Source organism: Eurosta solidaginis, chromosome 1 (assembly GCF_040869045.1).
Source record: "Eurosta solidaginis isolate ZX-2024a chromosome 1, ASM4086904v1, whole genome shotgun sequence".
NCBI classification, from domain to species: Eukaryota; Metazoa; Arthropoda; class Insecta; order Diptera; family Tephritidae; genus Eurosta; species Eurosta solidaginis.
This window is the reverse complement of record NC_090319.1, coordinates 369,514,448-369,539,617: the sequence shown is the minus strand read 5'-3', so window position 1 is coordinate 369,539,617 and position 25,170 is coordinate 369,514,448. Positions and strand designations below refer to the sequence as shown.

At 35.3% G+C, this 25,170-nt stretch overlaps 1 protein-coding gene across 6 annotated transcripts in view; it reads right to left on the bottom strand.

The window, feature by feature from the left end:
• Positions 1 to 25,170, bottom strand: part of 5-HT7 (5-hydroxytryptamine receptor 7) — a 361,000-nt gene that overhangs the window by 35,944 nt on the left and 299,886 nt on the right. For all 6 annotated transcript variants that reach the window (XM_067762965.1, XM_067762966.1, XM_067762967.1 and 3 more), the window contains one exon: positions 6,425 to 6,504. The gene's annotated coding sequence lies outside the window, so the exon portion shown is untranslated. The remainder of the gene's footprint in view (positions 1 to 6,424; positions 6,505 to 25,170) is intronic.

Below are 25,170 nucleotides of genomic sequence, written 5' to 3'. Positions count from 1 at the left end.
AAATTATGTGAAAGACTACTTGGCATCTTGTGTGGTATGCTGCTACTCCAAATGGAAAGGTGGAAAACCAGAAGGTGTGTTATACACCGAACCCATGGAGCCAATTCCATTTCGACTTTTACATATTGATCATTTAGGGTCATTTGTTGAAAGTAAACGAGGCACTACACATATTATTGCGATTAGTGACGCTTTTACAAAATACATAGTGGTGAAACCGGTACGTAGTACTAAAACTTTACCGGATATACAAGCGTTGAACGAGGTATCTAGCTATTTTGGGTTACCTGCTCGCATAGTCACCGACCGTGGCTCAGCATTTACTTCAAAACAGTTCGTGAAGTATTACACTGACAACAATTTAGTACATATTAAAACTGCTTTCCGAATTCCACGCGCCAATGGACAGGTTGAACGTGCAAACCAGCTAATTTTAACATATCTCCGTACTACGTCTTCAAATCCAAAAGAATGGGACGACCATTTGCGTAAATTACAATGGTCAGTAAATTCCCAAACAAATTCTAAAACTGGGTATACTCCGAATGAACTTATATTCGATTTTAAATTAAACGATATCATAGGAAATCAACTACTGGCTGCAGTTGTCAACGAAGAGAATGAACAAACAACTATACAAAATAAACGTGACATCGCCTGGTCTTCAATTCAAGAACAATGTAATTTGTGGAAAGAGCGTTTTCATAAAAAACATAAAACGCCCACTGGTTATAAGGAACATGATTTAGTTGTAATTCAAATGAGCGCAAGAGGTGAATCCCGTAAATTAGAACCAAAGTTTCGTGGTCCATTTGTGGTGGCTAAAATACTTGGTAAAGATCGTTATCTACTTACCGATATCTACGGTATGAAAATCAGTCAGAAAAAGTTTGCATCCGTTTATTCGGCAGACAAAATGAAACCGTGGTGTTCTATGCAACCCGAACTTGATACATCTATCGACGATAATTCATCCGACGAAGAAGATAGTGAAGTTGCTGACATCGGGGCGATGCCATTATCAGGAGAAGCCGAGCTGTCACAAAATTTTATTAAGGTGGCAATGCCGTAATGCCGACCATGTTCACACGTACTTCTTCATTTTGACAGTCATAAAACAGAGAGTGAGAAACGAGGAGTCGCAGAATAACAACGTTGTCTTTTTGTAATGTTCTTGATAATAAAAACTGTAATTGAAATCCTGACTGAATAAAACATTATATTATTAACTTTGTATTAAAATAATTTCTGACACTATGGACATAACCCGGAGGTACAAGGAATTTGTTCACAAAAGCGACTTTGATATTTATAAATGCTTTGACTTTGATGAGAACGAGATTAGCTTGAAACAAAGACGCTAGATCATGGAGCATTTCGTCTATTTGGGAAACAGCACTAACAGCAAGAACAATGTCAGCTTAGAAACCAAACGGATAATAACTTTGTCCGACAACTGATAACATGAACTTGGTGGGTAATTGAAAAGTAAAGTCCACGCTCTATGAACAAAAATCGTGCCCTACAAGTCGTTCATCATATCTATCCCGAAGTATGACTCGAAGTCAGGACGTGCTCGAAAGAAGATGAGATGACTCTTGAAGTGTTCGAAACATTCTCCGGAGGATTATTGGTCTTGTCTGTGAAGCCGGCGGCATGTATAGAAGGAGGCATAAACGATAGGACTAAAATATCATAACAGCCAATTTTTAATTGTTTTTGTTCTAGCTTGAAGGTATTTATTTAGTAAATATGTACTTTTTCATAAAAACCAACAATCGTCGTATTTGCCACTTTGAAATATAATTAATAGCATTCTAAAAATTTCACTATGAATGTCTTCCCAAAAATGGTACATATCAAATGGTTTATTTTCATTGTCAGATATGCTAATGACAGCAAATATTTAACTTCTATATTAAGGCAAGACGAGCAATAAGCGCATTTCGTTATATTTTTATTTTGAAAACAAACTCATAAATAAACGCATTTATATTTTTGGTATGAGGCTCTTGGGACAAATATAAAGGAATTCTTGCTAGAAAACAATATAAACTGTAACATATATAGATGGCCATTACATATGAGCATACATTTATTTCTACATATATACATACAAACATAAATGTATACATTTAAATCGTTAGGTAAATTGTTGATATGTTTCCTTTGAATATCCTTTATTAATCGTAGATTTTTCTGGGCAATTGAAGCATTCCTTTGGTATAACAAATTTGAGATGTGCGTATGTAAATCTACGCGATAAATATATACTAGGGTGGTGCTTACAAATCAAATACACAAATTTTTCAGTCTTAAATTTTGATACGCTATTGCATATCTCCACTTTGAACTTTATTGGAGATTAAGGCATCTGAAAGGAGTTAACGTTAAATCTTGCAAGTTTTATCATACAAAATCAAATCTCGAAATGCAGAAGATTTATACTTAATCTTCAATTATTTGTTCGGTCATAACAACATTTCAGGTATGGCAACCTGCAACACATATAAAAAGGGAATTATTTTAAGGTGGGAGCAGTTTCTAGGCGAATCCATACCAGGTGGTGGCAAAGCGAATTGAACCAATTCGCCGTGCAGAAGAATGTCAAGTCAAAAGAAAATTTTAACTGATTTTGATTAACTGACATATTAAACTACAAGGCTCTGTATGGAAAATATTCAAGAAGAAGCAATCAGCTGTTGTGATAACAACATCTGATACTGAATCCGCCTTGGAGCAGTTTTAAAATTCATCAATGATAGATGTTTTTTTTAACATTTTCAAGTTTAAATTTTCAAATTTATATTTATATATGTTTTTGCTTTGTGGGACATGTGAAAATGAATATGTTTAATTCGAATATTTAAATATTTTTTGTGGCTAAAGAGCTTCGTGAAAAAAACTTTGTTTTTTTTTTTTTTAATATAAAACGTGGAATCAAACTACAGTGACGCCATTGCAGGTTTAAATATGAGAGTTAGTAAATCTTAACTTCGCCTTTCTCCCTCATTTGACGGCAAATCTTCGCACTAACATTGCTTCCGCAAAATGCACAGCACCTCCACAGCGCTCAATGCTATAAACACACAGTTTAACTACGGACTAATTAAGGAAAAAACTCATCATAGGACGATGCTCGTGGCACTTGAACTACCAAAAGCCCTTGACACAGTCAACCACAGCATGCTACTCCAACACATAGAAGGCTCACACCTTCCCCTTTGTCAAAAAAGATGGACCGAAAATTATCTGAATGGTCGACAAGCGTCGGTTCAATTTAGGAACAAAATCATAAAAATCTAGAAAAACTAAACAGGGGCACGATTATATGGACCTTACCCTTCAATTGATGAATTAGTTTCTAAAATAAGCAGCCATCTCCCCGATCTTACCAGTTTCTTCACTTCGTCCAATCTGGCGTTATTACCGACAAAATCCGCGGCCACTTTGTTTACGACGTGGAAGGAACAGATGTCGCAAATATTGGACGTTCACGCCGATAGTGTCACATAACCGACTGTCAGTCACTCAAAGATCTGAGGGCAATCGTTCGGTAATACTCTGACCTCAAGGCGCATGCCACCTAAATTGTATCTAAAGTAAAAAGCCGTAACAAAATCTGCAAACCCGCAAACAAAAAAAGGCGCTTCCCGGCAGTCCCTGGGAAAAAGACAGAGAAACGTTGCTAACAACGTACGCGTCTCCAGTTTGGTCGCCTGGTCTTAAAAACACATACTGGAAAAGGCGCCTGTCAAAATTCTGCAATCAGAGCGGCCACCGGATGTCTCCGTATGATCCCCGAATACCACTAACATAGTGAGACCTAAGAGCTCAACATTAAAGAGCACAATGAAATGGTGATAGGCAGTTTTTGCTAAATTGCCACAAACCAGGACATCTTAGCAAATAATTTCTTGATCTTGATTAAGGGAACATCTCCATAAGCATTTTGACGAGATCTGACACCTGCCAGCACAGCGGTTTGACCTAGACAATCATAAGCTGGCCCTAAGCCAAATAAACGCAGAATCGGTAAACGCTTTTGCCAGCATGCGCCCGGTGAACCCTGTTATTAACGTGCAATATCCTACCCTTGTAGAAGAGGAAAGCAAACTACCAAGGGAGACACGAGTCACCCTGTCCCAACTTCGTTCTGGATACTGTAACAGGTTAAAATATCACTTGTCTAGAATCAACCCGCATAACACCATCCTTCTTTACAATTGTGATGTGGAACCTACGCCTCTAGCACCGATTTCTCGATGGTGCGCCCCTGTTCAAACAGCTAATGTCCTTGGACTCCCGTTAGAGGACTATGCCCATTGAATGGGGCAACGCACTGTTATTACAACAACAACATGCTTTTACATTTGTTAATTTTAACCTTGATAGTTAATGGATAATGCTGAAAAAAACATTTATTTGATTTAGAATTAGTAGTTGCCTTCAATATTGTGAACCCATATAAGACTAAAACTAAGTACTGGGCCATCTCATTGCGAGACTGTAAACGCTTTAATGATCAGAAAAACGGAAGGACGTCTTTAGTACCAAGTGCGGGGAAAATCCTATTACACCCTCCCCATCTCGCTCAGAGCTATCAGTTAAAATGCCGGTAACACCCTGAAAAGCATGTTTTTTCTATTTGCCCATTGTTGTCATGTGGGAATACGTACTGTGTACTCCCTACTGATTAAGTTGCAATGAGTGCGATAATCAGTAAGCACCAATAACTTGTCGATAAGAAATCGGTAATAATAGATCGAGTTTCCGAAAACAAAACGATAGTTTTTCGATAACATGCCTTTTTTTCAGCAAATAACCGACAAGTCATCTATAGCGTGTGTTTTCGAAAGAAAATGTATAACACTTCGATAACAAATCGATAACTCGTACAAACCCTTGGATAATAAGCCGACAACTAGTCGAGACGAAATGAATAACACGCCCGTAGCCCATCTATAAAGATACGAAAACTCTTTGATAAAAAACCCTTAAAACTTCGATAATAAATCGAGAATACGTCGTTCGTTCCTGATGTCGGGCTCTCTTCTTTCCTCTCTTTCTCCTATTTTCCTGTTTATATGCGTCGTTTAAGAATCAGTTAGGAATACTTAGTTAAAATGTAATCGGTAAATGTTTGATGACGAACCACTGAGCCGTAGATGAAATTGTTATCGATAGAGATCCGATTATTCGTCAACAATAAATCGACAACACGGCAATTACCAATCGATAACTTGTCGATAACAAAGCGGAAACACTCGTATAGTAAACTGGTAACTTTTCGATACATAATGTGTTTTTCTTCAACAAATCGATAACTTTTCGATAAAAATTATCTAACTTATAGACAAAAAGTGGATAATAAATCGATATCTCGTCGAAAATAAATGACTAACAATCCGGTAATCCGTCGACAAAGATCCTATAACTGGTTTATAACCATTTTTGTCAACAACATACCCTTAAAATTTCGAATAACAAATCGATAACACTGCGTCTGGTTTCGATTTTTGTGTCTTTTATTTCCTTTCTTTTCCCCTCGTTTTCTTTTCTCTTGCCTGTCCTTACCTTTGTAGATGAGAAGGCGAGGAAAGATTCCTGAATAACCCTAAGCGAAAAGAACATATCCGTACGACCCACGCTGTGTTATGTATGGTGAAAATTTGAGGAATATAAGATTAGGGCAAAGGACTCACTGTGGATCAGGCGGGGTGATTGCAACGTCTAAAGGCACTTGCGGCCATATTTAGAATATAGGAACTAATTTTCTTCTCAAGCTAACCGATGCACCGATGCTCTGACCGTGGCGCATATGAACACGCTGCTTCTGCAAAAGAAGTCAAGGCGAGGAGTCGATTAATTTCTCTGCCGATGTAAATAACTGTGGATAAGGTGTAACAGATTTGGGGGCGCATGACAGTCTGTCATAGGTTGCGATGTTGCATATTTCCCTCCTACTTAAGTCCACTAGAAAAAGCAAGCGTTCCTTGAAAACTACTAGGCAGTAATCTGGTTGGACGAAGGTGCTGCCACATGGCATTCACTGGGGACAATCCTTGTAGCGAGTGGAATTATGGGAAGGTTCCGTGCACGCTTAATTTAACCTTCCATCCCTTCTTTTCCTTTCTTTGCCTTTGTTTATATTTATATATAATTTATATATAACTTAATTTGTTTCGTAATAGCTGTAAAAAATATATACGATAATAAATCGATAAATCAAAAATTATATTGAATTGATACTTGTTCAAGAAAGTCGTTGAAACGCAAGATATTTTCATTTTTTCTTGGAAGGTTCTTCTTATTTTACTCAAATATTTCAATTGCACAGAATTTGAGTTGTTCGCATTTTCCTCCTCGCATTTTCCACCTCCACAGAATTTTCTACCAACAACAAATATATCGCTAAACCTACCTTAATAAACTTTAAAGCTCGAATGCAGCGACTGCCCATTCTCCAAATATACGAGCATCTGCCCACTTTTACAACAACATCTATAAAGAAAGAAATGTAAAAGAAAGTTAGATTGTAAATTTACTCATTTTCAGTTCAAGCAAAAATGTTAAAGCTTCTGCAAATGTGCGCAATGCTATTTTACATACTAATATACCCTGAAGGGAAGTAAATAACTAGTGATAATAATTTTTGGTTCAGAATTAGACTTTAACTACCAAATAACTACTAGTTCAGTACAGTTTGGTAAATATGTTATCTACAACAAAAAAAGAAATCCCTACTAGCTTTAAGGAGCTTCGCCTTTGAATATGCTTCTTTATGAAAACTCAATTAGATATAGGGAAGTAAATTGACAGGAAAGGGCTTCAATGAGGGAATAGGAAATTAGACAATGAAAAAAAATTATATTAAATGAAGTAAGTACATAGTAAATATCCCCAAGTCCTTCAAAGTTATATTTCTAGGATTCTAAAATATTTCTAGCAGTCCATTTTATGTACTTAGCTGTTGCAAAATTGGAGAGATGTTTTCAAAACACTTTCATTGAAGCATATTCTAGAGAATAATATATATAGTTTAAAAAACAGGAAAAAATACGCAAATATGGTGCCGTTTTAGTAGATATTTGATGTTGATACCACCGTAGAACAGAGGTTCGTGTCTCCGCTATTAAGCACAACTCGTTTTGTAGCAAGTTATTTAACCACTGCCGCAAGTCTTCAATAATTGCCGCTAGATGGGTCTTAAGCCAATTTCACACAGAGGCTTAATGAAATAATTAGTCAAGTTCTACAATAAAGCCCTAATCGAACTCAATATTCCATACTAAATACAAATTCTTAATTATCTCATTACTGCTTTATTGAATGCCTAATCGAGTGAGTGGCGGCCACCGTGGTGTGATGGTAGCGTGCTCCGCCCATCACACCGTATGCCCTGGGTTCAACTCCCGGGCAAAGCAACATCAAAATTTTAGAAATAAGATTTTTCAATTAGAAGAAAATTTTTCTAAGCGGGGTCGCCCCTCTGCAGTGTCTGGCAAGCGCTCCGATTGTATTTCTGCCATGAAAAGCTCTCAGTGAAAACTCATCTGCCTTGCAGATGCCGTTCGGAGTCGGCATAAAAACATGTAGGTCCCGTCCGGCCAATTTGTAGGGAAAAATCAAGAGGAGCACGACGCAAATTGGAAGAGAAGCTCGGCCTTAGATCTCTTCGGAGGTTATCGCGCCTTACATTTATTTATTTTTTTAATCGAGTGAAAAATCCAATCTGATTTGCTTGGTGCTTGGAATTGGCTAAAGCTTCAGTTGTGAGAAGACGTGTTTGTTGTCATAAAAGCTAGTGAAAGTGAATAAAACTAAAAAACAGAAAACTTAACCAAATAAATGTCAATAGTAATCAACAATAAAAAACATTAACCAAACAAGAAAGAAATTCAACGTAACCCGCTTAAGTGAATCTCTTAATTTCATGGTATAAGTTAAAAACTAAGAACATCTTTCACTGAAAGCATATATATAAAAGCTGAAAATAGTGAAAATGTTATATAACTTGCAGAATACAGCAACTATTCAATGCGACGAGTGTCAGAAACCTCTGCCTACGACCGGTGATTACGTCTTGTGCATGAACTGCAATGGCAAGTACCATATTTCAATATGCACGCCTATTTCTGACAACACTTATTTGACTATGACCGGTGATCGTCGTGAAATTGGAGGTGTCACAAATGCCGACAACGAACAAAATCAGCATCCTCACAATCTGATGCACCAGTAAAACAAATACCACAAAAACAAAAATTGACACCGACGCTCCTCGCTGATGTCAGCGTTCAAAAAAAGCCGGAACTAACTTGTGTGTGGATAATGAAAATGGTCAAAACTAACATAGATCAATATCCAATATAACAGCCGAAATGCTTTCTGTGAAAGCTGATGTATGCGAGCTTAAATCTGATACCAAAGAAATTAAACTACTTATGGAAGAGATAGCAAAAAAATTATCACAATCGCAGAACGATCTAAAAAATTAAATACGGGACAAAACAGCACAACAAAAATTTTATTGTGAATGTTGCAAATGACAATCAAAAAAATTTTTTTTAATAATTTACGAAAAATATAAAAACACGAGGGAGCTGATAGCCAGCTATTGCTCTCTTTTGTTAGTCTTAAAATTTATTTTAATCCCAAATATATAATAATAATAATAATAATAATAATAATAATAATAATAATAATAATAATAATAATAATAATAATAATAATAATAATAATAATAATAATAATAATAATAATAATAATAATAATAAAACAATTTAAAAATTTAACAGCTGCATTTTCTGTAAAAGATGATATGGCTTTTTCGAAAATAGTCACATATTTGGTTAGGTGCAACATCTATGGGTAGTTGCACATGTATTTCATTTTTATTTTATTTATAGTTAAGAAGGAAACGGCTGCTTTCCATTTTAAATATTTTTTGTAAAAGCGAAATATTTTTTAGGGCTGTTGACAGATGTTCACTTACGAAGCAAAGGGCCCTGCATGAAAGTGGAAACTTAAATATTTCATTAAATAGAATTGTGATTCGATTAAGTTTCTGTGTGAAAACGGTATTACTCTCAGAGAGTTAAAAACAATCATACGTACAAGTGAAGCTAATCCTGTTAAAAAGTAAAGAAAAATTAAACCATATTTAAGCAGTTGAAAGTAAAAAGCGTACTTATATTTGAAGCTGCAATAAGGCAGGGTAGAAAGATACCAATTTATTGAACACCTGAAAGCTTTGTTGTGCGGTGTTTGCTTTTAACACCCTTTTTTTATGTTTATGCCTTTACTGTACATTTTTTTTACTTGTTCGGAACTATCAAAAGAAATAAAAAATTACAAAAAAAACAACTAGTTTTAAATGGGAAATTAGTATCTAAGTAGTCGGGAGCTATAGAAAAATTATTGCAGCGGGGAAAATTTCCAATGACTTGGAACTAGGCCAACTAGAGGTGGTTCTGCTTGCGCTAGTAGCGCACCAATTCTCAACTAGAGATTTTCTCTTCAGGGTATGCACACAGCTTCCATATGTGTATGTGAATGCATGTAATACAAACAGATATTGCACAAGTGCATATTTATAGAGAAAATTGAAAACATAAGTGCACTTAAATACAATAAGCTGAAGTACGATTTTGAATCCGAGTTCCTGTCCAAATAAGCATAATTGAGTGGAAAAAATACTCCAAATATTTTACACATGTACACTGTATATAAAATACAGCATGTAAAATATACATATATGACAGCATGTATAGATGTTATATAAAATTTAAATTGAGTAAAAGATATGCTGATTTAAAAATGTTACAATTAATTGCTAGCATTGCTAGATTGCTGGCATGCAAGCGTTTGTACATAGGGAATATCAGCAGATGTAATATTGCTCTTCAATTTAATCTCATTTTATGCCAAGCTAGTTCAGCAAAAATTATCTCACTTTTCCTAGAATAATTGTAATTCAGGCGTTCATACTTAGATAACATCAATAAACCAAATTTAGTATATCTATGTATGTGTGCATAATTCTAAGAAGAAAGGGGAAGAGAGGAGAACCACTTAGTGATGAAGAGAACGAGTCGCCTAGGAATAGGAGGGAGTTAGAAATAAACCAAGGGAGAAGATACGCGAGAGAACAAATAAAATAAAATAGTAAATACTTGGCGCAATTTACCCCACCAACGAGACAAAAACCGAGCTGCTGTTACATTTTTCGTTGTGCTCCTTTTTAAGTTTTCCTACAAGGCGGTGAGGTTGAACCTATATGCTTCATGCTGAGTTCGAAAAGCAAGCTGCATGGCAGGCAGAGGAATTTTGACTGAGAAGTTTTTAATAGGAGAAATACATTCCAAGTATCTGCAAATTAACTTCCTGAGATATACAAGAAAAAATAACGTATTCAATTGATATAATTAAACGAGAATATTTGGGGTTGGGTTGGCTACGAACGTGGTACTAGCCGACTTAATGGGAATTGCTATGAAATAAAAGGTCCCCATATCGACTCAGCCCAAATTTGGAGAGAAAACTCTACAAGAAAAGTACAGCACTAAGTATCTAGGAATTATACCAGATATTAAGTTATATTGGAAACTTCATGTGAAAGAGAGGTCAGAGAGAGCCTTCGTGGCACTGTATGCATGCAAGAAGATGCTAGGATGCACATGGGGTCCATCTACTGAACTCTCATTGGAAATTTACGGCAATTTTGAAGATCATGCTGTACTATGGCGGCCGCCCTGGTGTGATGGTAGCGTGCTCCGCCTACCATATCGAAGATTCTGGGTTCATGCCCCGGACAAAGCAACATAAAATTTTAAAAACCAATTTTTTCAATTAGAAGAAAATTTTTCTAAGCGCGGTCGCCCATCGGCAGTATTTGGCAAGCACTCCGAATGTACTTTATGTGTAAATGCCTGGCTCTAGCCAGAGCCCGGCTAAGGTTCCTTGGAACCCCGTTTCTAGAAGACGTCAGAGGGTTATCTGTGATAGCAATCCTGAATATTCTTAATTTTGTCAACAACTCTGGCTGGTTGTAATGCATTGACCGTAACATTCCGTAGGTTTTTAGACGAGTTACATGGCATCAAAATGGCTTTAGATAGCTACTTGGGCGACCAGGGTCGCAGCCATTTCACCTACCTACCTGCCTACCGAGTGTACATATTTCTGCCATGATAAGCCCACAGTGAAAACTCGTATGCCTTGCAGATGCCGTTTGGAGTGAAGCTTCGCCTAAAATCTCTTCGGAGGCTATCGCGCCATACATACATTTTTTTTATGCTGTACTATGGGGGTTAGTTTGGTGAACACCTATACAAAAATGTACGTATACTACAAACCTTTATGTGGGATGCAGATTTTCAATGATTAGCATAACGGGAGCCGCCAAAACTATTTCGACAGCACTATACCATGCCAAACTGCACATACCCCCTGCAGACCTACTGGTCAAAAATATAGCGCTAGCGGAGCACCACAGTGTAGACCGGGTGGCGATAGCAGCATAACGCCACCTAATATAGGGAGAATAACTGCAGAAACAGCAGGAGTAGGTAGTGTGCGTTGAAATAAGAAATAACTGAGAAATGTGTTCACGTCCTGAGCTCGCTATGTCAAGGCTACAGCTACAAGGGGTGGCAGAGTTGCCAGATTGCAAAACTGTAACAAAGTTAGGCCCAAGAGAACTTGTAGTACTAGGCAAGGGGACATATACTTTTTATATCATAGATGATGGTACTTATATCAGTTTTTGCGTTTGCTTGTCAAACAAATTCTGGTAACGCTATGCAATCATTCCGCCTATGTGAGGTGTTTCAAGAAGGGATTTTAGTTGTAATATCTTAAAACTTACTACCGCAGGAGGTTTAGCACTAAATTTTCCTGCAAAATTATATAACAATAAGCCTAAGCATATACAGCAGCGAACCGAAAAATAGCAGCGGCAATTTTTATCGAATTTTGTCAATAAAATTTTTTTTTTTTAGTTGTAATATTTTAAGAATAATCGTCTAGGAATTGGGCAACGGAGACTTTTTTAATCAATCTAAAAAACTTTTTCTCAGTTTTGTATATTATTTCTAATTGCTGCGTTTACGTGCAGGTCAATTTTTTGTCCTCATTTGGAATCCAGATCTATAAATAAATGTTTGGTTGTAAAGATGGAGATTCGCGTTATTAGCGAGGTTTTGGCATTATTGGTCATAGTGCTTTTGTTTTGTTAAGCGATTGTGAGCACACAAAGAAATTTAGTTGTACTACGGCACTATTGTGAATATTTAATTAGAACTAATACTGCACTACAAGCAGCTTCTAACATTCGCCAGATGGCAGCGCAAACGCATGCAAGTTGTTATTGATAGATGATTGGTTTATAGAACGGCTGATTTCTATTGATACTTGATATGAGGCTTTTATATTTGTTGCGCAAGATATTGCGGCTAGTAATTCTAAAATACGAAAAAACTATACAAAAATTTCAAATTTAGAATTTCATTTTTATAAGCACCCTGGCAGAGTACAAGTTATCGGTCTTTAAAAATTTGCATTGATTTTTGAAAATTTTTTTTCCGAATCTCATATTACATTTTGCTTCATTCAGCTTCAGTGTGAAACATTTTCTTTTAACATGGAAAAAAATTTGAAACGCCCTTGTGGAAAAAAATTGTTAAAATCAATGCGATTTTTTAGAAAGTTTTAACCTATATATTAGCTATGTTTTTGTTTACATCTATAGGCGTTTACGCTTAAACTTTATATGGACTGCTAAGCGCCAAACTTTAAATACACCTCTGAAATTGCTGCGCAAAAAATTTGTCCTACTAAATTTCAACACGCATTATACTCAGACGTAACTGAAATATGTGTCTATATTTCACCTCAACATTAATTCTATGTTTCACCTCAAAAAATGGTGTGTATCCATTATTCATCGCAACCGATTCAGCTATATGTTATACATTATGGCCACCGGAGGCTTGTGTCTCCGATTTTAGGTATACCCTGTTCTGTAGCTAGTTATTTAACTGCTGCCGCTAGATTGGTCTTCTAAGCATTATCTAAGCGAGGATAAGCGTTATTTTTTAAGCGCAAACGTAAACGTATATGCGTGTAAAAAAAACAAGGCTATTGTTAGACTAAAACTGTTTGGGATAAAAAGCTTCAAACTCAAAAAAAAAATGTGAGCGCTCCAAACAAAAACGAAATTTTAGGGTAATTTTTTTGGTTTCCTAGAATTTTTTCGAAAACTCTTTTTGAGATTGATTTGCAAAGTTTTTTTTAAATATCGAAATTTAAAAAAAGGAGAATAATAAAAGGGGCAATAATAAAATGAAGCGACATGGAAATTATCTTAAGTACACTGAACAAATACCACAATAGACTGCAATTTACCATTGAAATGGAAAAAAACAACAACATCCCTTTCTTAGACACCCGCATATATAGAGCTAACAATAAAATTTTACTTGACTGGTACACAAAACCTACATCGTCTGGTCGCCTAATAAATTTCTTTTCATCACAACCCTTTAAGTATAAATTAAATACCGCCAAAAATTTCATACATAAAGTACTGACCATCAGCAATCAATGTTTTCATAACGCTAATATAGAAAAAATCAAAATGACACTAAGAAATAACAATTATCCCAATAAATTAATATGTAATCTAATTGACCGTAAACAACAAGTATTAATAAATATTCCCACACAAACTACAACGAAAGAGTCGCCGAATGAGCCAAAACAATATTTTAGTACGAGCTATATTCCCAGGCCCTCAGAAAATCTAGCACAACACATAACAAAAAACCCAAAAGTAACACTGGCTTACAAATCTAACCACACTCTATCAACGTACTTTACAAAGACAAAAACCCGATCGACATACAACAACGAAGTAACGTGGTAAGGAAATGAAACTGAACATTGCAACAAAATATATATTGGCACTACGAAGAGGGCGCTAAACACACGACTTGCAGAGCACTAAGCCGATATCAACAAAGAAAAACACAGCACGGCGTTATCACAACACGCGGTAAACAACAAACATACAGTAGATTTCACAACAACAAAAATAATAGACAAAGAGAAGAGAGAAAGAACAAGGTACACACTCGAGAGCCTAAGAATAATGCAAAACAGAGAAAAGGCAATGAACAAGAAAGAAGATACACAAGACATAGCCGCGACTTACTTATTATGCCTATGACACAGATAATTAGTTTTAGTTTGACAAGTTTAGCATATAGTGATGGCAGGATTTAATTTTTTTGTAAAGTAATAATAAAATCGTTTTTTAAATACCAATGTGAGTGAATATAAATAATTGTTTGTGAAGTAATATTTCATGTAAAATTCAAATTTATAATTGTGCAAAACTTGTTTGAAACTATGTAATTTAGATCGTGTAATTTTATTTCTAATGTTGTTTTTGTCTTTTGTATTTTGTTATAAACAAATATAGACCGCCCCTGAAGAAGATAAGGATAATTATCGAAACGTTGGGCTAAATGGTGGAATAAATCACATTTTATTTGCACTTGACCCTAATAGATCAGTAAAGCTGAAAAAGTACATATAAATTAATAAAACTGATCGGAAATTACCATTAAGGAGAATTTAATTAATAAAATTTGTAAATAATTATCACTGCTACTTTTCTGTTCCCTTCTGTTGATATTAAGTATGTACACATATATAATAATAACAGCTGTCAGCTAACCTAGTAGAATAAGTACATGAAATTTCCATTTTATTCTTACTAAGATCAATTATTAATATCTCGTTTATGAAATCACGTTAGCTTGTAGGTGTTTGCGAGATTTGTGAAACAGTTCAAGGCTTTTTGGCAGCCAAGTTTAGTCGATATTGATAAATAGTAAAGCTTGTCTATTTTGATTGAATATAATCGTACACAAATTCATGCTTTTACAGGCAAGTTTCATTTAAACTTTCTAAATAAAATAAGTAATAAATTCGTATGTATAACAACCCACAAAGCAAATCACAGCCTCTATGTAAAAGGCTTACTCTTCAGATGAAAAGCATGACAGTTAAAAGCTTGAAATTTTTAAAGAATTCAGTTCTAAGCAAGACTCTTTATACAACACCTAATGCGGAAACTTAATAGGCCATGTAATTATCATATATAAAACACTGATATAATTAACTAATATTAGTTTAATTTGTGGCCTTTTAATAAGCCTACCTACATTGCGTCCTCAGAAGCTATGAAGAGATCAATTCTTGACTCCTACCTGTGAAACGCCAGTAAAAATGAATTTCTCAAACTAGAAATGTCTAATGATTCCTTTTTGGTTGGATAGACAGATGACATTACAGCCCAAAATACAGAAGAAGCACGCATAAAGCTCAGTAAAATCATAACACGCACAAAGGAGTGTCTAGACCCACGCCGGCACCAGTTGGCCGAAGAAAAAACAGGGTTGATACTCCTTACAAAAATCATATACTGCATGAAGTAAGCTATAAAGCATTCTCCCGAAATATAACATCAAAGAAGGTAGTCAACTATTTAGCAATTTTTTACGCAAATTAAACATGTCACTGAAAAGGCATCTGAACAGATGTCCTTGTTAAGCAGCCTAATGGCAAACGGCGGAGAACCACATCACAGTTTCCACATTACTGTAGTTTACAAGCAATTGACAAGCATACTTTGTAAGGATAATCGTTTTAATCGTCTAACGGTTGTACAGCAAATAGTAGCTCTGACAGTAACCTCCGCTAATCGCACTGTATCAGGACCAGGCGTACCAGCCGTAGCGGAACAATCCCCATCAAGCTATTAGCGCTAGAAAGAAACAAAAAATCAGACGAATCAATAACGCATGCAAGTCGTTGGCAAAGAAAGCAGGGAAGAAACGTTTAGGTTATTGTGTGAGCTGTGAGAAGATTAATAACGTCGTAGATGGACAGCTACATAACAGAGGTTGAAGTGTGGAGCATTAGAAGCTTTCGCTAGGCAGGTAACTACGTCACCGTAATGCTCTCTGCGCACTGGTAATAATCATCACTGTCCATTAGGAATGTTCCTAATCAACCAGCTAAAAAGGAAAATTTAAATGTTGTGCTGTCTGCATTTGAAATCCCACATGAGATGAAGATCACTGCAGTGTATTACTTACTTCCTACAAATGCTTACACAATTTTGTGTTGGTTATTTGTGTTTTCATATTTGCCAGTATAGACTTGATTGATGTTACTGTTTCACAATTTTGTTTGCCATTATTAATGGACAAATATATTCTACTTACCATTTATATATATTCAACTAGACAATTAAGAGGCTGTTTTAATTTCATCGAGTCTATGTTTAGCCATTAACCTTCAAAGGCTTCTGCGATGCCTGTACAAATATTTATATATAAGTTTTCCTTATATGATTTATATAAGTTCTTCTTATGTGTATATATAGGTACTATGTTATGTAGAAGTCATGGCTATATCAGGGCTTTCCTCTCAAGCTCTGTCTGGTCAGCCCTACCCGCCTTGCCTCATATTTCTGAACATTTCGAATGAAATTAAAATTTGTATTTGACATATGACAAAAGCTCAGACAACGTTCAAGATACAAAAATTTATAAATGTCCATTAATTCTTCCTTTTGTTAAAATATTTGCAATCGACCGGCCCTCAAATTTTGTTTAGGGATTAATTTCGTGCAAGTAAGCAAGCATTTGCTGTGCTAACATTTTCTTAAGTAAGTTTTAACAAAATCAATAATGTCTAATTGGCTGTTAAACAAGCACGTATATAAATAATTTCTATATAAATTACAATTTTATTCTAGATTGCATACATTTCGCGTCTCAATTTATATGTAAACAGACGCAGAAAATAAGAAAAAGTAGCGGTTGCATTTAAAAAAATTGGCTAATAAATAATCACCACAAAAGGCACGGCAAACAGCCACAGTTATGTACAAGGCAACGGAGAATATTCCACACACATAACTCGCAGCTTAAAGCAAAGAAATTAACTCACATACACATATGTATTCATCAAGTAAGAGACGAAGTTCTTACTCATACATACACACGCATATAGCTAAATAAGCAAGTATGCGATACAACTATTTCATCTTCGTGAATAGTCTGGACTTTAGGAGAAATATGCAGACGAAGAAACAGAGAGTATAAAAGCAGCGCAAGTTGAGGAGTAACTAATCAGAGTGATTTAAATACGCATTTGTGAAGTACGTGATAGTGAGATACAATTGTACTACTCCCAAAGTAGTCTAAATAAAGACCGTTTTGCAATACAGAATAATGGGGTTATTTATTCGACAGTTCAGTAATTCGAAGGTTAACAGAAAGTGCAAAATAATCAGGAATTCCCAAAATTCGCTACAATATATTCGCGTTTTTAAACAACGTTTAGAGAATTACATACAAACAAAAGGTGGAAAACCATTTATTGGATTTCCAAAGAACTTCGTCGGTTTGTTACTTACTAACACTAACTTTTTTTTGCTGTTTTAGATGTAAAATGCCTTATGCACCATAACTGCTACCGTTTTTGCTATTAACTTATCGACAGTGATTTAACTATTTCTTATCTCGATGAGCTGTTGTTTCTGTCACCATTGCAAGAATGTGTATGCAGCATCTAGGTTACGTAGTAATTTACCTCGCCAAAACTTCTGTTTCAACGTTCATGTCCCCCGTTCGTGTCACAAACTGAACATTTCTTTCCTGCTCGCTTTCCTAACGACATTCATGTGCTTTTGATCCATTTGTTTTTGTTTTCCATAACCTTCTTTCCAACGCTAATAGGTCCCCATTCCGCTTATCTCTTGTACGACTGGTTCGGATACAGTGCATATAGCGGAGGCTACTCTCAATTCTTCTTACGAAATGTGTTTCTGTACAGTAAAGTGGATAAGCTGATGTCCATCAGTAGTTTCCTTTTGCTTTCTGTTGGTTCTCTGATGTTTGCTATCAGCCTGCTGAGCAACGATAGTTAGTCGGGAATCTAACCTAACTCCTAGATAATTGATAGATGGTATATATCCGGAGAAGGTTTTAAAGCTAAGTTTTAGCGGGTTTGACAGCTTACTTCTAGGCGCCGAAGCTAACTCCTAGCAGTTTATGTTTTTTATTAGGGAAGTCAATTCTGCCTCATAATATAAACTTAAAAAAAGGTGTGTGGTAAGCTACCAGGCCCTTGAGGTTTTCCAGGATTTTTTTTAAATTGCGCATTTTGTATTTGGGAATTTTGAGTGGCATTCGTAACTACCAAAACTTAATAACCAATTTTCTTGAAAGCTCACATTTTGCATACATATTTCCGAGACGTTTTTATAGGACAATCTTTTTTTCTGGGAAGTATTAGACCCACCGACTCGATCTATAAAAAACTATTATTTACTTATGATTAAATTATACTTGAAATGTATCTGGGACCGATCAGTTCTACAAAATAGTCTTTAAAATGCGGTTTTCTGTTTGCCCAATGAATTTTGGAAATATTTGGGCAAGGAGCCGAACTATTAAAAAAAAATATTATATATGTTTAGTGAGGAAGTTGGAGTAGAAAAGCGATGAGGATAGGGAGATGAAACGCAAAGTAGACTAAAGGAGATATGAAGAGGATAGTGGCGCGGAGAATATCAGTGTAGGGGACGGGGATAGTGTAAGGTGGAGAAGTACCAGATAGGGGCTGAAGGCAAAATGAGAGGGTGAGGGTAACTGAGCGGAAGTGAGAAGAAAATAAAGAGTTAAGAGACTATAAAAAGGTAGTGGGAGAGGGAATGGGAGAACGGTGGGAGGGTTGGAGTGAGAAATGTTAGTAAGTATGTACCATGAGCAATAACTAATAACTTTTCAACAAAAATACTAATTTCTAAAATACTGTCACGAATATTAGCAAAATTAAGGAGTGCTGCCGTCTCTAAGCCGATGCTAAGTAGTGATGTGAATGCACATCAATAATTCAATCATTATGTATCTACATAAACGAAACAATAACTGCGTCTACATATATGTACCATGTACGTATACGTGCAGCGGAGAGTCAATGCACTAACACATGCATATATCTGAGATACTCCTATAAGTATGCAATGAGAAAAACTATAAAACTGTGCAATTGTAGTTACAGCTGAGAAGTTTGAGGGCTCATGGACAATGCTAGTGGATTCTACAAAATGCGAATGTTAAAATCAAAGAGTATAAAAGGCGACAGATGTAGAGGCGCTGAATTCAGTTTGAGTTGAGCAATCAATCAGTAGAGTTTACTTTGAGTTATCAATCAGTTTGGTTATTAAGCCAGCGAGTAGCAAAGTATAAGTGTTATTGTGAAGTACTTTAATAAAGGCCATTTTTCCATTATTCAATATTGGAGTTATTTATTCAACAGTTTAGTGATTCGAACTTAGCAGAGGATTGCAAATAAGAGGATTTGCAGCAAATTCGTTACAATACTTTTTATGAGGCAGCAACGCACCGGGTAATAACTTGTTAAAACGTGAAAAAATGTAAAACAACTACAAATCCAGCCTGGAATTCAACGGGTTGATTAGCGCAACTCATTGCTTCCCCAACCCAATTTTCAACCTCACCTAGGCGATTTGAATCCTGTAACAAGTATGAATCTAGCATACACATATTAAGCAGACGAGGCTCTGGCGGCCCTAAGTTCTCCATGGAACAATGGATATGGTCGTTACAAATCTTTACCGATATGGTCGGGCTAGTAATTTAATGGCGTCCTTCGCTACAAAAAAACAGAAAAAAATTCAGACTTTAAAACTTTAAAAATAAGAATAATATTCCAACCTCTCTGAAAGTTGCAGGTATCAAATGTGTTTGAGTGTGAGTTATAAACTTGGTATAAACAGCGAAAATTTTCTTTCGAAAATAAGTAAAAATATACATATTTTTCAGTGCCAATGAATTGAGATTTCATTAGTACCTTCCAAAAATAATTTATTGATATTTTCCGTAATACATGTTTCGATGCTTCCGATTTTTCTTCAGAGTACCTAGTTTTTTTTTTGAAAAAGAGATTAAGTAGGTTAATAAAACCAAGACTCCCTGAAGAAGACGTGAAAGCAGCGAAACGCGTAGGAGGGAAAAAAATCTTCAATTTTACCCTATAGTTACAGGCCGTAAAGCTCCAACTCAGTATAAAAATCTGACATTTTCGCCCAAAGAAATCTATAATAATTTATTTACGAATTTTTTCTTTCAGCTCTCATGCGTTACTGCAATTTTAGCCCATAACAAAGAAAAATCTGGCCAGTTCGGAGTACTATATTTACCATCGTTTTATAATTATCCTTTGTACCCCCCTTCTACAGTCAGTAAATAAAAGCAAACCATACATATACAATGTGTATTGTATTTGATATATTCGCTGGAGTTAAAATGCAATATTCTGCAAAAATGGTTGATACGAGCATACAACAATAGCTAGCAATCTAAGTTGTAGCCAAAAAGCGGTAGAAAAAGCAAAATCATTGTCAATATTATCTCTCGTTTTACAAAACTCATATGACAGCTGATAAATATTTATGGCATTTAAGAATTAAGTCCACTGCAGCCAACGTTCTATAGCAGTCACAAAGTTTTTAGACTCAACTGAGCAGGACTAAATTTGTTCGCATAACGGTAATCCTTAACGGCATAGACTAATCGAGATAGATATAGACTTTTGTATATCAAAATGATCTGGGCGAAAAAACAAATTCATTTAGCCATGTTCGTCCGTCAAACCGTAAACACGATAACTTGAGTAAATTTTAAGGTATCTTGATGAAATTTGGTATGTAATTTCCTGGGCAATCATCTCAGATCGCTGTTTAAAATGAACGAAATCGGACTATAACCACGCCCACTTTTTCGATATCGAAAATTTCGAAATACCGGACAAGTGCCAAAGACGGATAAGTCGATGAAACTTGGTAGGTGGGTTGACCTTATAACGCAGAATAGAAAATTAGTAAAATCTTTAAAAGTTTTGCAAGCTGTAATTTGGCAGTCGTTGAAGATATCATGTTGAAATTTGGCAGGAACGTTACTTCTATTACGAACACGCCCACTTAAAAAAGAAAATATTTAAAAGTCAAATTTTAACAAAAAATTGAATATCTTTACAGTATATAAGTAAATTATGTCAACATTCAACTCCAGTAATGCTATGGAGCAACAAAATACAAAAATAAAAGAAAATTTCAAAATGGGCGTGGCTCTTCCCTTTTTCATTTAATTTGTCTAGAATACTTTTAATGCCATAATCCCTACAAAAATTTACCAACCCTTGGGAAATTTGGTAGGAGCATATCTTCTATGCCGGTAGCTGTTTTCTGTGAAAATGGGCGAAATCGGTTGAAGTCACGCCCAGTTGTTATACACAGTCGGCCGTCTGCCCTTCGTCTTGGCCGTTAACACGATAACTTGAGCAAACACCGATATGTATATTTTTACTAAACTTATTTCACGTACTTATCTGAACTCCCTTTATCTGGGTACTAAAGATGGGCGAAATCGGACTATGAACACGAAAATTGGAAAAAGTGCCATAATTCTATACCAAATACGAAAAAAGGGATGAAACATATTAATTAGATTGGTTTTTTGACGCAAAATATAACTTTGGAAAACAACTTTGTAAATTGGGCGTGACACCTACCATATTAAGTAGAAGAAAATGAAAAAGTTCTGCAGGGCGAAATCAAATTCCCTTAGAATCATGGCAGAAATACTGTTCGTGGTATTACATATATAAATATATAAGTAAATTAAAATGTTCTTGGTCACCCTGGTCCACAATTTGGTCGATATTTCGAAAGCGTTTTCACATATACAACTACGGGTCACTCCCTTTTAAAACGTTCATTACTACCTTTAATTTGATACCCATATAGTATAAACGTGACACCCATATTGCACCCATATTGTAGAGTCACCCCTGGTCCACCTTTATGGCGATATCTCGAAAGGGCGTCCGCCTATGGAACTAAGGTCCACTCCCTTTTAAAATACTCATTAACACCTTTCATTTGATACCCGTATCGTACAAACGTATTCTAGAGTCACCCCTGGTCCACCTTTATGGCGATATCCCGAAATGGCGTCCACCTATAGAACCATGACCCACTCCCTTTTAAAATACTCTTTAATACCTTCCATTTGATACTCATGTCATACAAACACATTCCAGGGTTACCCTAGATTCATTTTCATACATGGTGGTTTTCCCTTATTTTGTCTCCAAAGCTCTCAGCTGAGTATGTAATGTTCGGTCACACCCGAACTTAGCCTCTTTACTTTTTTGTGTTCATTTCATTCATTTTACCTAAATTGCATTATATTTCATATTAGCTTTGCTAAATTTTTGTTTTGCATGCAAAAATATTCAACAGTCACTCTGTATGCTTAAAATCATTGCGCTGTGAGCATTAGAGTGGGATAGTTTTTATACCAAATTAAAAAAATTGCAAATAAATATTCCACAGTTTAAGTTCTTTAGAGAAATTCTTCGAAAATTAAAATTATCTTGTGTATTATTTCTAATTGCTGTTTTTATGTGCAGGTCCCTTTTTCGCTCTTATTTGGAATCCAAATCTATAAATAAAGTTTTGGTTGTAAAGATGGGGTGCTATTAGCGAGATTTGGGCATTATTGTCGTAGGATTTTGTATAGCTATATTTTAATAAAATAATTTGTTAAAAGTAAACGATTGTGAGCACACAAAGAAATCTATTTGTGTTATGGCACTATTGGGAATATTTGATTAGACCTAACTCTGCATTACCGGCAATTGCTCACATTCGCCAAATGGCAGCGCAAGCGCATGTAAGAGTTTATTGATAGGTGATTGATTGATAGAACGGCTGATTTCTGTTGATATTTGATTTTAGACTTTTATATTTGTTGCGCAAGATGGGCACAGGTCCGACAAAAATTTGGGCGAAAACTTAAAACAACTCAACATTAAGACGGGTAAGGCGACAACTGAAAAACCCTTTTCTCTCGGAGTGGACTTTGCATCAGCACACTTGCGGTGATGAGGCCGTTTATAAACGCATTCCTGCGGTGATCGGACTATTTATAAACGCATCTCACCATCACCACGTCTTTTTGTTATACACGTTTTTCCCATTTAAAAGCAAATGGGCAATCCCCGCTTTGAAATTATAATTATAAATATCATCGTTAGTTGTTTTTGCTCCTACTCGACTTAAATTTTTGGTTTTTTTCTTTCAATCACTAACGCCTTGCTAATTTACTAGTATGTCGGCTATATAGTCCATTGAAATTTAAAATTTGTATTATATTTTTCAGATATAAACAATAACAATATAATGGTAAACAGCGAAAACACTGCTAATTACGTATTGCTATTAAACCAATGTCACTGATCAAGTTCTGTTGATTGCGCCGGGACTTTCAAATGATTGAGAGGTGCGCCTTAACACCAGTTTGAATGCAGGTGTAGCCGAGTTCAACGTTCACACATAAAGCCAGTTAATGAAAAAGTAAAATTCAGAAACATGTCCTAGAATTACTGTGTTCAACTCTGTAATTTTTTTATTCGATCAGCAAGAAAAACAAAAACAGAATATTTAAATTTTCGTTTCCAAAGAAAAGAGATGGCAGTATTTTTTTTTTTTTTTTTTTTCAAGTTAAAAGTTACCACTAAAAAAATTCCAGTACTCATAAGTAAATCAGCTTACAAATTTTGATACTGAATTTAGCAACTTTCGTTTTTGACCACACTAGTGCATAAAAGAGTTTGCTTCATATTTTAAAATTTATTTGCTATATTTCATTTATATATTGTATTTCAACTGTGCTGGCTTTGAATTTGCACTAAAAAATTCATATGCAATTTTTATTCAAATTTACTTGAAATTTTGTATTCGTTTTACAGCTGGTTGCGCAACATTTGTAACCGATAAACACATACATACATATGTAAATACCAGGGATGCACCTTAACGTTAAGCTAATCGTTTATCAAAAAATTTCCACCGTTTCCGTTGAAACACTTCGAAATATTATCGATAAAGAAATTATCAAGATAAATTGTATCTCGTTTTTAACCGAAACGAAAAGCTTTCGTTAACGTTAAAAACGTTAACGAAAACGTGATACTTTATGTTTGAATTGTGCTGGCAATGCTATAGCCATGGTGAAGCCGTAAGGTGGCAACAACGAGCGCACATACACACACAAACTCTATGTAATTTGTTTGTGTAATTCGTGTGTGGTAATGTCAAAAATACTCTGAGAAATGTTCGTACTGTCAAAATTCATGAGAAAAGTTGCAATCAGCTTGGATAATGCTTTCACCTTTAATGACTCCGCCATCAATCAGCTTTGCCAGCATAGTTTGAAATTAATAATCAACATAAACGATTTGATTTCGTTTTGATATGGCAGAAAACGAAACGAAATCATTTCGTTAATTTGACGATCTTAACGTTAATAAACGAAACGAAATGACTTCGTTTCGTTTATTAACGTTGATTATCGTAACGAAATGATATCGTTTCGTTGGTTAAGCATGCCTGGTAAATACAAACATCCATATATCTACGTTTGCACATATGTATGACAATATTTGATTTTTCATTGAATTTGTTTCAATATGATTATTGAAATAGGCTTAGAATTTAAATAAAAAGATGATAAAAAAATTTTAAGGACTACCTTTATATAAATGGACCAAAAAATAAAAGATTTTAAATCCCAGAATTCTTTTACAAGAGCTATTGTTAAAGTTTTTTAGTCAAAATTCAACAAGACTATGTCTGTATTAAAGGAAAAATTGCCTTCTATTTTTTTGCCCATTTATATAACGGTAGTCCTTACAATTTTTTTATCATCTTTTTATTTTCAATTTTTTAGTACTGCCTTCATAAAGGCAATTGCAACTTTGATAAGTAATTTAAGTAATTCCTAAATGAAAATACCTATAGCTGACAACACTGACGAAACAGAATTCCACCTCGCATCATAACAAGAGAATTCCACTTCGATTGTCAGCTACTTATTTTGCACAGCTGAAAATCTTGGTGAAATTCGAATACGCCTGAAAGTCTAAAAGAATCTTGGTGAAAGTCGCGTACGCATAAAAGTATGCAAGGACGTACATTGAGTTGGGCCTTCAACT